We start from the raw sequence: 2,500 nt of genomic DNA on the forward strand, positions 1-2,500 counted from the left end.
TACAAATAACAGAGAAAAAAAAGAGGGACAAATATTGTCTTAGACATTACAAAGGTTTACAGATGTTGAAAATGGTGTCTATGGTTCTTACAGGCAAGTCATGTACACAAACTCTACATCTTTCAATTTGCTTGTTTGTTTGTTTCACTATTGTTTCTCCTTAAAATTCAAAAAGATACAAAGAGAGATGGGGAGGGGATACCTTTTTCATTTTTTTTTCAAAGAGAGGTGTATTCTTGCAGTACGTCTTTCTGCGAAGTCCATTTAGAACTAAAAATAAAGCCGAGTCTTCAAACAATAGTCATCATTCCAAATGGACTTCATGAAGTGCACTGAGTACTGAGAAGCAATCTTAAATGACCATTACCTGATGTCTACTATATCAACAGTACTGATGACAATGATTATGGTTTCAAAAATAAATAGTTGAATAAAGAATAATTCATAATAATAATAATAATAATAATAACAATGTTATTAACAACAACACAGTAACAAAGAACCACCTCTTTTTAAATTTCCAAAAAAAAAGAAAAAAGAATATAATATTGAATAAAAATGACAAGGGCGAGAGATATCCTTAAGAACCATTTTATTATCCACACAACTAAAACATTTGTTTTGAAGTAATGCAAAGAAAAAAAAAAAGAAAAAAAAAAGCCTTTATTTTAATGAACCATTAACAGAGTCAGTACATAAAGTGACCCACTGAATAATATATATAAGATTTGAAGGTGATGCAGGGGGATGGAGAAGTGGGGGGAGGAGGAGGGTGGGGGGAAAAGTTGAGGACAAAACAGAAGTCACTAGTTCTTTGCTACAGGATAATAAATGGTCCCACGAGGCATTGGCTTTTCAGCTATGAAAAAAGCAATGACAGAATAAACTACAAAAATGCAAATAACAATATAACAGAGTAGTGGTCATAATAATCAGTCATAATAAATAAAAATCGTTAATCATTTACCTACTCCGAGCCGCCGCCAGAGCCAGTGAACAAGCACGTAACCTCAAGCAAGCTAGCGGCGACATTTTGAAAAGGGAGCGCCCCGATGCCCTCAGAGGGAGAGGGGGAACCAGTGTAGTGAAGAGATCCTAAGCAGTAGTCACAGTGAGGTCTGCTTTTTTTTTTTTTTTTTTTTTTAACCTTTTAGAAGGGAATATACAATTTTTTTTTTGTCATTGTAGTAGTAAATGTTGCAGACACGGAATATATGATTTTTTTTTTTCTTTTATTACCATCGTTTACGTGGAAGGAGGAAAGGTCAAATCATTAAGAGAAAGGCCACGGAAAACATGAAAATAAGTTATACGCTCTGATCTCAGCGTTGCAGGACTGGACTCGCAATTGTTGAAGAACAGGAAACTACGGAAAGAGTCAACTCAGCCAACAAGAATTCAACGTCCATCCCATCTAAGCGTAGAAACAAGGACGTAAAACAGATGATGATGATGATGATGAAGGAGGGGAAGGGGTTGCCATCTTGTTTTTGTTTTTGTTTTTTTTTTATCTCTTTTTAAAAGGGGGATGGAGGGGGGCATTTCTTGTCATCAGACCTGCCTATTTTCTCATGTTGAAGGGAATAGAAAAATCTTTATAAAATAAAATAAAAATAACCAAAAAAAAAAATTGAAAAATAGTAATAATAATGATTTAGTACTAACAATAGGAGAAAAGCGATAAAAAAAAAATTACAAGACAGGCAAAATATACATTCATAGTGGCAAGATAATAATAAAAGTAATATGTCATGGGTTAAACACCAATCAAACCACGTAAAAAAAGCACATCCTCGAGTAAGAAATTGCTAAATGTATGCTGTCCAGACCAAGTGTCTAGCATAGTACAAACACTCAAAAGTATCTCTAAAAAATAATGATAAAAAAAAAAAAAAAAAAATACGAGAGAGTGAGGAAGTACATATATATAAATATATATTGTTTAGATAAAAGAGGAGGGGGGTTGGTTTATAATAATAACTGGAATAAGAACAATAAGAAGGAAAATAAGGATAACTTTTCAATATGGAGCATACACACTCCTAAGAAAAATAAAATAAAAAACAAAGTGTTCACACATCTTTTACTTTCTTTCTTTTTGCCCTGCCATCAAAATCAGAGGAAGAGGAGAAAAAAAAGAGAGAAGAAAAGACTTATTATTCTTTCTACGAAACAAGTCATTAACACGCCTGCCTGTCTGACACATGTTCAACAAGTACACTCAGTTACACTCATTTTTTTTAACAATATAAGCAAAGGTTATACAGGGAGTTTACAGTGGTATTATGTTGTATCATTCTTTTTCTCTTCATTCTTTCTTTCTTATATTGAATTCTACACAAAAATAAAAGAAAACATTGGAAAAAAAAAAAAATGGAGAACAATATCTAATTAAGAAAATAGAAAAAAAAAATGGAAGGAGCAACAGTCCTTACTTACAAAACATCTTATATATTACACAGTTACACAGACAATGTCTTCATTACAAATCCAAACTAAT

At 32.4% G+C, this 2,500-nt stretch overlaps 1 protein-coding gene across 4 annotated transcripts in view; it reads right to left on the bottom strand.

Annotated features, from left to right (window-relative positions):
- Positions 1–2,144: 2,144 nt before the first annotated feature.
- The window catches only part of CkIalpha (Casein kinase Ialpha), a 27,274-nt gene continuing 26,918 nt past the window's right edge, over positions 2,145–2,500 (bottom strand). For all 4 annotated transcript variants that reach the window (XM_043020150.2, XM_043020159.2, XM_086544789.1 and 1 more), the window contains one exon: positions 2,145–2,500. This exon is cut by the window's right edge and continues 1,679 nt beyond it. The gene's annotated coding sequence lies outside the window, so the exon portion shown is untranslated.

Source organism: Penaeus japonicus, unplaced genomic scaffold (assembly GCF_977035675.1).
Source record: "Penaeus japonicus unplaced genomic scaffold, GWHDUDI00000001_assembly GWHDUDI00000015, whole genome shotgun sequence".
In the NCBI taxonomy this organism is placed as follows: Eukaryota; Metazoa; Arthropoda; class Malacostraca; order Decapoda; family Penaeidae; genus Penaeus; species Penaeus japonicus.